The following is a 10,416-nucleotide window of genomic DNA, read 5'->3' on the forward strand; positions in this document are numbered from 1 at the left end:
GCTCCATTACAGCGAATGCGCCCTCCCCCGCATCCTCCTGGGGCGGAGGCCCCTTCCCAGGCTAAGGCTGGGTCTTGCTCAACTTCCCCCGCCTCCACCCGCCCCCGGCTCCAAGCCCAGAGCAGGCACTGATGACAACAGCGTGCAGAGTGTTTGCCACAGGGAGAACTGCTGGGTGCCTGCGTGGGCCGCTGGGGTCTCTGGAGGAGTCATAGGAATCGCCTTCAGAGCGGACCCAGTGAAATCCCACGTGGCCTCTGGGCCGATGACACAGACCTGTCTTCACAAGGGCCCCTGCAGCGGACGGAGGCAGAGGAAAGCGCTCAGACCCGGAGGAGATTCGCGGCAGGCGGGGTCAGCCTCCAGGACAGGGAGGCGGAGGCCCAGACCCCTCTGAGCCGGTTCTTAATTTGCAAAGTAGTGACGCCTGCCCTGCCTTCTCCCACAATTGATGGTGGGGGTGCAGTAAACGACACCTGCGATACGTGGGCGAGTGTTAGCTAATGGGGTTCTTATCAGAGGCAGTGGGAACTCTGGAGCCAGAAGCCTCGAGTTCAGGTCCTGGCCCCTGCCACTCACCACCCATGTGGCTTCGTACAAATCCTTCACCCTCTCTGGCCTCGGCTTCCTCCTCTGTAACGTGGGGTAATAACAGGCCCTGCCTCTTGTAAGGAGCCCCTTGAAGGGCAAGTGGCTGGTGCTCCTATTAGCTGCTCCTGTTACTATTACTATTACTGTTACTGTTATCACGTGAGGACCCCAATGTCTCCTTACTGTTGAGCCAATCTCTACTCGCTCTCTGCCCAGAGAAGCTGTGCTTTGTTTCCTCACCTCCTTCCACTTCCACAGCTTCTCCCCCAGCCATGCTGCCCCTTGGCTGTCACTGTGTGTGGGCTTCATTCTCTCCTCAGCTCCTGGCACCCACTCCTGCCCCATACTTCCTGCATCTGCCCTGCAGCCAGAGGCAGCCACTAGACCCACCCAACTCCCTCCCGCTGGGTGGGTTTGGGCTGGGTTGAGGCAGGGGGTGCAGAGTGTGAGCTGACCCCTGCTGATGCCTGGGCCACTTCTGCCCTGGGTACTTCTGCTCTGAAAGCCCCTTGGCCAGGGTCTGGCTGCCCAGGTGTAACCTTCTCCCTCCTCAGTTGGCTGAGGAACCTGGTCTAGCCTCCCCGTTTGAGCTAGACAAACAACTATGGGGGTAGGGAAAGCTGGGAGGAATTCCAAGGTCCAAAAGGAAGCCCCTTTCCCAGCTCCCAGTGGGGCTCCTATTATCTTGCCCTTCCCAGCTCGGCGAGGCTGGTTCCTCCTGGAGGAACAGAGTTTGAAGGGAGACTGAGGCCTGGGGGGAGGGGGGAGGGGTCCGGGCCTGTGGGGACCAGAATCAGGCCGTGGCGTTGGTCTCAGGGGCCAGTCAAGATCACGGCCCTTCACAGAGTTTCTGAACCAGGACACACACCTCCATCTGTTTATCAGACTGAATGGCAGTGGGAGGTTGAGAAATGGAAAGAGGGGAGGAGCTCCTCACTGTGAGGACTATTCGGAGAAAGGCGCCTCTGCTGCCCCCCCCCCATCTCCCAGGCCTTGGCGACGGCACACACTGAGGGGTGGGCCAGAGCTGGGGGCTGGCTCCTCAGTACCAAAGGCAGGGACTATTTATCATGCACCCACCACCTCCCGGCATTGTGGTGGGTGCAGACAGGACCAAGGTCACGGCCTGCATGCAAAGTACAGGCACCTGTAGGGGAAATGGAAGTACAGCAGGCCCTATAACGGGCAGAAGGGCAGCCAGCCACTCCCGGCACTTCCCGGATCTAAGTGCTGTGACATGCTATCTCATTTAATCCTTGCTCCAGAAGTGGTACCTTATCATTATCTCCGTTCTAGGGATGAGAGAACGGAGGCAGAGGGAAACGTAAGTGGAGCAGCTAGAGTTTGAAAGCAGTCACAGTCTGACTTTAGACTCCAGCAGATGCTCCCGCCACTTGAGCTGGATGGTCACCCCTGGAGCACGGATCGCGGCAGGAGCCCTTGGGGGTGGGGGGGTCCATGCTGGCAGTCGATGTCAGGGATTTGTCCCATAGAAACGGCGCACTGCCCAGCGATGGAGGGGCAGAGGTGCGTATCACAGCCTTGGCTGCAACAACAAGCCCCTGTCCAGCCGGAGGGGAAGGGTGTTAAATAGACCAGGGGTATAATTTGTGGTAACGTCACACAGCTGTTAAAAGCAGGGAGGCCGCTCTGTGTGTGCTGCTATGGAACACATCCAAGAGACATTAAGTGAAAAAGAGTAAGGTGCGTGTTTAGTATCATTCCATAGAGCTGCATTTAAAGAGGACATGCGTGTACAGATCTGAAAGTGTATTTGTGGCGTGACCCTGCATGGTGGGGAGCACTGGGCGGTGGAGAGGAGGGAGACAGAGACTTGCTTTTCATCTCATACCATGTTCGTGTATTACTTTTATTACTTACAGAAAAACACCATCTAAACTTTTTTGTAATGGGTCTAAAGGTATAGGGCGGATCTTGATGGCGGGGGTGGGGGGTGGGGGCGGTGTGGGGCTGAGGAAAGGGATTTCAGGTGGAAAGAAAAGAGCAAAGACAGGAGCAAGGAAACCCTGGTTAAGGCAGGGAAACTTCTGGGGCCCTGGTTTGGCTGTATCACAGGACGTGTTGGGAGGATGATGGAGACAAGCTTGGGAAGGCAGGTTCGCTGGGGGATCGAGGTCTCAGATGTTTGTTTTTTACCCTGGAAGCAACAGAGAGTTTTGAAGCTGGGAAATTGCACTGAGTATTTTGCACGTGTGTAGCCCTCTTTGAAAAGTGCTTCCTCCGACATGATTACGAGTTTTAATCTTGATAGCAATCTGCAAGGTAGGCAGGGTCAGCTTTGTAGAGGAGGAAACAGGCCATCCTGGTCTGAAGACCACACACTCAGAGGTTTAGAATGGGAAGCCTTTGTCCTTCATAAGCACTGCTTTGCAGGAAGGCAGGAGAGGGGAACAACCCCAGCCAGTTCCCCAAAGCGTCAATCCTGAGGCCCCCTCGTGACACTCACGACACTCAGATTAAGAAAATGAGATGTCATCACCCTCAGAAGAAAAGGGCAAAGGACCTTGAAGTCACAAGTTAGCAAACTCAAGAAAGCTCTGAGAATATGCCTTGGGAGGATGTCTCTATGTTTGTGTTTGTTATCTGCTTTAAAAATGTTAGAACATGTAACGAAATTCCATTGAATGAAGAGATGCTGATGATCTTGTCGGGGTTCAGAGAGTTTTAGGGCTGTGTCCTAGGCCATACAGCTGCTGGAGCCCAGAACTGGTGCGGGACCCTAGGCCCACACTCTTTCCAGCCATCATGGACCACACCCAGTTTCAGAAGGGTCATTGTAGCTGTGTTTAGGACAGACAGGTTTGGGGAAAAGTGGGGAGGCCAGTGAAGAAGCTATTTGTAAGGGTCCCGGTGAGAGAAGGAGGGAGAGGGAGAGAGGGCAGGGGAGCAGAGTGAAAGGACAGATGACAAAGGCAGCCTCTCTCTCCAGAATTTGGCTCCCAGATGTCCTCTTCATTTATGCTCCAGGTTTACCGCCCCTCACCCACAGGCTCCAGGGGACAAAGTCAGGAAAGAGTCTGCTTGGGTGGGGTAAAGTTGAGGGGTTTTCCAGAGAAGTGAACCAATATTGCGTGGGTTCTGGCAGCTGGTATTGGTAATGCAGAGTCACCACCTAGAGGCTCTAAAGGGTAACTGCACCAAGGTACCCTAACTGGGATCAGGGGAACCTGGAGAAGCCACGATTTCTCTTGCTCCCACTACCTGCTTTCTCACCTGGCAGTCCTGCCTAAAAATTACTGGCACAATGCCTCGGGCTCATTCTTAAGAGGGCTCCTGAGTGTTAGTCGAAACTAACTTTAGGTGCGAAAGCCTATGTAACTCTTCTTCCTGCCATCCTGCATGCCTTTCATGCCCTGGAAGGGGCACCAGTGACCCTCTAGCTGGGTACTCATGTGCTACAAGACCCCAGGGTTCTCAGAGTTGAGAACTGCCTGCCACCCAAGGAAAACGCTGGGGTATCCAGTGTCCAAAGGTTTATGTGGTCAGACCCTTGGGGCCCAGGGATACTTTTCAGCTGTTTCCTTCAATGCTGTCCCCTCCATGGTGGCCTTGAAATCTCTGCCTCCCTCCCAGCAGCCTGCTCCTCACACACCTTCATCAGCCTTCCTCTGGGCCATCCCAGTCTCAGCCAAGGCTTGGTCATTCCGACTGGCTGTTGGGAATAGACTTTAGATGTTATTCCAGAGCCCATATCACCACCCTCTTCCCAGCTAGGCTCAACCCTCAGACCCCAGTTCGCCACTGCGTCTTGCCTCCCCCCGCCATGGGAAGGCTGTGTGTCCTGGGGGAAGGGGACTGACTTTGGTAGCAAATACTCAAGCATACCCAACTCTCCACTAATTAGCTGTGTGATATGTGACATTAGGCAATTTACCTCACCTTGAGGTGCCAAGGCCTCCCTAAGAAGACGTTCCACCCTAGAAGCCCCACCCAGAAGCCATAAACAGAAAGATAAACAGATCTGACAATGTGGAAGCTGCAAACGTCTCTGTCGCCTAGATATGGGACGTCAAAGCCAAGCAAATTTCCAGTGAAGGCAACTGATACAGGATCAAAATCTAGAGACGAAGAAATGGGCCTACAAATCAATTTTAAAAGTACAAAATGATCTAAAAGAAAATTTGGATAAAAGCTAAGAACAGATAATTCACAGAAAAATAAGTGAAAATGGTCACCGAATATAGGAGAAGATGCCCAAGGTCACTAGTAGTTAGGGAAATGCAAATGAAAGCGATGAGAACCCTGGCGTCCTGAGCTCAGGGTCTATGTGGAAAGCACCATTCAGGAACCAGGCTCCCTGGGAAAACAGCTTCGGGTCTGGGGCAGTGACCGTGCATGGGACACTGGAACATCTTGATTGTGGCAGAAAGCAAGGAAGCTTTTAAAGATGAATGGGTCGTGGCAAAAAGACACGGGAACCCACTGGAAGGGACTCATTCATAAGGACCTCAGCCTCACAACCTACGCACCTTTCAAAGGCCCCACTTCCAAACCATCCCACTGGGAGTTAGGTGCCAACATGAATTTTGAGGGGATGCAAGCATTCAGTTCATAATGGCAGGTTTCTCCCCTAGAGCCATCAGAAGGAGCACACCTAGATTTCTGACTTCCAACCTCTAGAACAGTGAGAGAATAAATGTCTATTGTCTTAAGCGCCCCCAGTTTGTGGGAATTTGTTATGACAGCCATGGGACGTTCACACAATGAGTTATTCAAGTTTCTCCCCCACAACCACCACCACCTTGTCCAACTTTGGCTTTCCCCACCAGCGCTCCCCGTTCTCCTGAAAGTAGAACCCGCCCCACCCCCCACCCACCAGCACTGCCTTTGGTTCCTGCCCTGTTCTCAGGGGGGGGCCACAGCTGGCCTCTTCCTCCAGGGCAGAGGCTCCTCAGGACTCCCAGCTCAGCCCCTCTGGGGGAATCCCTCCTCCCTCTGTGCACTTGCTGTGCTCTTTTGTCTCTCTACAACTGTCAGCCTCCTTCCCACTTTCCTTAATTCATTCAGCAAATGTTTCCTGTCAGCTGTGGCCAGGCCGGTGTAGACACTCAGGGCAGAGGGGCAAGGAAAACAGGGCCTGTCTTCATTGAAAATGGTGATTTTTTTTAATCATGGATGTTGTGGGCATTAATTTTGATTTTTTAAAATGTTGCATTAAAATCTTATTCCCCTTGCTTCCTGTGGTTTTTGGTGCTCCCTTAACTTTTGCCCCTGGGGTGCGTGTCTCACTCACCTCTCCCTAGTTACTGCTCTGACAGGTAAGGGGGTCTGCTAATGAGGGTGGCAGACAATCCAAAAGTGCAATGTCAGGTCATGATCAGAGCCAGAGGAAACAACCCAGGGTAAAGAGAGAAGGGTGGGGCTGCTGTGTTGGACAGGGCTTCAGGGAGGTGAGGTTTGAGCGAGAACTGAGTGAAGGGAGGGAGCCATGAGACAATGCAGAAGTGCATTCCTCCCCACCCCATAGGGAGCAGCAAATGCCAAGGCCCGGGGGCAGGAACGTGAAGCCGCCTTGAGGAACAGCAAGGAGGCAAGAGGGGAACAGAGAGAAATGAGCCTGGAGAGCTAGGCCCTGGGCCAAACCCTGCTGATCGGTTGGTGGGCCAGGCCAGGACTCTGCATTCTGTCTGAGTGTGCCCATGGGAAACTGTGGGAGGGTTTCGATGGGGCAGAGAGGATGTTGGTATGATTTGATTCATTTGTAAAAGCCCCCTCTGGGTGCTGAGTGGAGAGTAGAATGCAGGGGAAAGAGTGGCAGCTGCAGACTGGGGAGGAGGCTTTGCAGTTGCCCGGGGAGAGACAGTGGCCTCTGTCCCTGGGTGGTCTCAAACTGGGGGCCAGCCAGGAAGCCCTGGGAACATGTAAGGCACACAAGTGCCTCCATGGAGTCACCTGCTATTGCTGTCCCTGTGTGACCCCAACATAAACCAGGGACTCGGGCAAGCTCCAGACTTCTTCCTGCAAGCAAAGGAATCTCGCTGAAACCAGTTTGCACCACGTGATCCCAACGTAATGTAAACTATAATACATAATGCTGGGTGTAATGTGTGCATGCACGGGGAAAGACCGCTAGTATTTACACCAAAATCTGACTGGTGGTTACCTCGGCTTGGAAGGGTCACAGGGAATTCTTATCCCTCCTTTGCATTTTCCTTTTTCACCCCGTACTCCCTGCAGTGACCATATATTGCTTTTGTAATCATATAAAATCTCTATGCTACTTTTAAAGCTATGTAGAGAAATTTAAAGCATCATAACATTTTTAATGTGTACAGAAAACATCTGGAAGATTGGATGAGGGTGATGATTGTGGGTGACTACTAAATTTTCTGAAATGCAGTTAAAGTTTTTTGGCTTTGCATCATAAAATTGTTGTTTTTAACAACTGACAATATTGTATGTTCTGTCTTTGGACTTAGACAAGTTCAAGGGCTGACTTCCCCACCTCCCTTGAGAGGTCCCTCCCTTCTACCCACCATTTGCCCTGTCCCCATGTCCCACCCCAGCTGCAGAAAAGGGCCAGGAGAGGCAGAACAAATGGATGGGTTCCTCAGGCCCCTGTGTGACTGGATGGGCTCTGGGCAGTGGGCTTGTCTCCCCTTCCATCCTTCCACGTGACCTGTCCATGTGTAGGACCCAGGGCTAGGCCTGCTGTTATTCAGGACATCCCCCCATCCCATCCCCCAGAACTCGCTGCTCCCCTGTGCTCTGAGGGAGAAAGGGACAAAGTTCTCTAATTCTCCTCACGCCTCCTGATCTCTTCCACTAGGACTGACTTTGGGACTAATGTGTTCATCTGCATTGTCCAATTTAGCAAGAATCCAGCTCATCTGGTTTAGCTAGAATCCCGGATTGTGTTCCTCATCCCCCACCCTCACCCCGGCTGATGTCTGACCCATCCGGGCCTGCTTTCAGCATGAATGCCGTTAGGTTGGTTCAGGCACAAGCCCCCTTACCCCTGATGTTTCCTCTGAGTAAGCTTTTATCCGCTGCCCCCACTCAGCTTGGCTGTAAATGCCGCACATGCTGCGGTCAGAGCAAGTCCTGTTTCACTATTGCAATAGTCTTGACTAAAATCAGTTTTCACATTTTAACTACCGTCCAGCTCTAGTTTTTCTTTGAGAAAAGTCACCCTGGGCAGACACTGCTCTCACTTCAAGTTCATGGCGCACAGCTCAGTAATCGCATGCTATTCCCTCTCCGTTCTACCCCTTTCCTTAGAAAACTCACTTTTCTGGGCTCTGAGACTTTTCCCAGCCTTCGCCGCTCACCTCAAACCCCCTCAGCACCCCATACCCCACGCTTCTCAAGTAATAACCTTGACTCATACTGACTTTACTGAGAAGCAGTCAGACTGGCTGCTCTCATATTTCCCCTCCCTGTCTCCCCCAGGGCCCAGCTTCCCAGGCAAGTCCTCGAAGGCCTCCAGGAAAAGCTCTCCTGGCAGCTTCTAGGTTTTTGTCCCATCCACTGACCTCTTGACCCTTTCCTGGCCCCTCCCTTTACCCCTGACTTCGGGGTCAAGTACTCCAGGGCTCCAGCCTCACCTCTCTTCTCTTCCCACACTCTCTACCCAGTGATCTCATCCAACCCCAAATTTAAGTCCCAGCTCTGACAGTATCATCATGCATTTCACGTGGACAAAGCAGATCTCTTGATATTCTTCCTGCCAAAACCTGTTCTTCTCTTGGCCTCTCCACTTGCCAAGTTGAACAGACCAAAAACCTTTCAGTCATTCTCAACTGTCCTTTTTCATCCCCAACATCCAGTCTACCAATATATCGTGTTGGACCAACTTCAAAAATAAGTCCTGACTCTATCGCCTCGCACCACCTCCACTGCTACCCCCAGTTTCAGCCTGTACCCTCTCCCCACTGCCACACGGCCCCCTGCAGCCACCAAGCCATGCTTGTAAAGATGTTAGGCCACTTCTCAAACGTCTCCCAGGGAGGAAAGCCAGGTGTGGACAGTGCTCATGTTAGAGGGGACTCACCCAGGAAGGTTCTGGCAAGGAGAGGCATGGGGTAGACTTGAGGAAGGGGCACCATTTCAATAAGTGGAGAAGCTGGGGTGGAGGAAGAGGGCTGCTTCTGGGTGGGGGTGCGTGAGCAAAGGCCCAAAGCTGGAGAAAGTCAAAAAGTGACGGAGAATGAAATAGTTCCCACTTGCCAGATAGGACGAGGGAAGAGGGTTGGTGCCAGATTGTGGGTCCCCAGTGGCTGAGGAGCTCAGACTGTCTTTGTGATTCTCGGATGGGAACAGGGTCGCCTTTGTCCCCAGTAGACTGAGCTGGCGGCCATGTGAAGGGTGGACTGGAGAAGGCAGGGAGACGACTAAGGGCTTAGGCCTGAAGCAAGGAGGGCAATAGAAGAAAAGGTCAGATGTGAGGGTGGGGCCGATAGGAGTTGCCAGCTGGTTGCTGTGGAGGCGGGGTGCGTTCATGTGTGCTAGAAAAAGAGCCCCAAGACCAAGAAGTTGAAGCTGACAGGAAGTTGTCTGAGTATCTGTTTTTGCCAGAAAATACTGAGATTGGCCCTCGGTGCTGGTACCGTAGCAGCATGGCCATAGCTGATTGGCCCCCAGGTGGCCACCTCACCCAGAGCAGCCAGTGGCTTTGTCTACCCACAGACACTGAGAAAGGCGGGATCAAACAGCATCTCTCTGCTGTGGAGTGTGACAGCTGGTTACTCAGTGGTGGGGAGAAGTGGAAGGCTGAGAAGCTGGGCTGACTGTGCACGCTGCGGTGGGGGTGCCCAGCGCCCCCCACCCCCGACAGTCAGGAGAGGCTGGGGCCCGGAGTGGCACTCGCCTAATCCACCAGTTCCCAGGCTTCTGAGCTCTGCACCAGGTCTCCTTCCTGTGAGGCTGGGCCATGTGATGTTTCCTGATTCCCAGAGGCCTGACTTCCTTATCCACAAGCATGTCCTTTTACTGGTGACAGCCCCTCAGTTTAGGAGCCTGAATGGGCCTCTGTTCCCTGACACCAGAGCTTCTGATCCAGTGTCACCAACCCTAAAGGACCGCCAAAGTCCACACTCATACCCAAGTGTGACAAATTCTTTTGCTAAAGGTATCAAATGAGCCATTATGAAAACCATTGCCCTGCTAAGTGTGGAAGGGGACTTTCCTGAGATCAAAAACGAGTGTTTGCCAGCCGGGGTCTCTAAAATAGGACAGGAAAAGGCCAAGAATAGGGTGAGGTGAGTGAGGCCCTGTCCTGGGGCACAAAATTGAAAGGGTACAGTAATTAAGAGAAATATTTCAACAATATTAAGTATTAGAATGTTTTTTAAAGTCTGCATTAAAACAAAAATATCCATGATGAACAAAAAAGTCAAAACTTTCAACAAAGACAGGCTGTTGTTTGTTTTAATGACCCTGCGTGGCTGTTGTGTCACCAACTGAGTGAGTTTATAAGTGTTATTAATGCACCCAGCAGCCTGAGCAACCTAGGGCTTCATACATTCGCTTTTTTTTTTTTTTTTAATAGAGCATTTATTAAATTTTTCCATTTGGCTCAAAATACGGGAGGATATTTTCATAAGCACGCATGGGGCGCACACTTTTTTCTTTTTGCCTCGGGCTCCGGTGTGGTGCTATCTCCTTTCAAGGAGGGTGAAGTAGGGCGCCCAGAGGAAGGAAAGTGGAAAGGTCACGTCGCCTGCCCTACAGGCTGAGGCTTCCCGGGTGATGTTCCTGCCACGGCCAGCAGGGGTCGCTGTGGGGCCGCGCGGCCGGGGCCGCCTGGTCTGCAAGGAGCGGCAGCCTTCGCACCCCCATTCCTGACACCCCATCGCTCACAGC

This window comes from Rhinolophus hipposideros (assembly GCF_964194185.1).
Source record: "Rhinolophus hipposideros genome assembly, chromosome: 20".
NCBI classification, from domain to species: Eukaryota; Metazoa; Chordata; class Mammalia; order Chiroptera; family Rhinolophidae; genus Rhinolophus; species Rhinolophus hipposideros.